The sequence below is a fragment of the Colobus angolensis genome, unplaced genomic scaffold, assembly GCF_000951035.1.
Source record: "Colobus angolensis palliatus isolate OR3802 unplaced genomic scaffold, Cang.pa_1.0 Scaffold349, whole genome shotgun sequence".
NCBI lineage: Eukaryota > Metazoa > Chordata > Mammalia > Primates > Cercopithecidae > Colobus > Colobus angolensis.
The window spans coordinates 1,112,211-1,112,813 of NW_012116810.1; the positions used below are offsets into that span (position 1 = coordinate 1,112,211).

At 42.0% G+C, this 603-nt stretch overlaps 1 protein-coding gene across 3 annotated transcripts in view; it reads right to left on the reverse strand.

Moving 5' to 3' along the window:
• Positions 1 to 603, reverse strand: part of LAPTM4B (lysosomal protein transmembrane 4 beta) — an 85,157-nt gene that overhangs the window by 79,065 nt on the left and 5,489 nt on the right. The window lies entirely within an intron of this gene.

Sequence of the window (603 nt, forward strand, 5' to 3'; positions counted from 1 at the left end):
GAGGGAAGGCGGGTGGATCACAAGGTCAGGAGTTCAAGCAAGCCTGACCAACATGGGGAAACCCCGTGTCTACTAAAAATACAAAAATTAGCCCGGAACATGCCTGTAATCCCAGCTACTCAGGAGGCAGAGGCAGGCGAATTGCTTGAACCCAGGAGGCGGAGGTTGTGTCAGCTGAGATCATGCCACTGCACTCCAGCCTGGGCATCAGGGTGAGACTTGGTCTCAAAAAAAAAAAAATTTGTAGTACATAAATCACAACTCAATAAAAGAAAAAAAGAGACAAAAAAATGATTTCTAGTAATAAATACCTGAAGTCTCCCAAAGTAGCTTGGTCCAGAATTTAAAAAATAGTAATAATAATAAATACCTGAAGTCAATATACTTTATTTCAGGACTGAAGGAAAACTTTTATTATTCCAAGCCAAAACCAAAACACATGCACAACTTTTAAAAGTAAAACAGTGGAAACAGAACAGATTAAAACATCACTCAGGTTCCACAGGAGGCCTACACGCCGCTGCTTGTGCTGCCGCCATGTCTCTAGTGATCCCTGAAAAGTTCCAGCATATTTTGCGAGTACTCAACACCAACATCGATGGG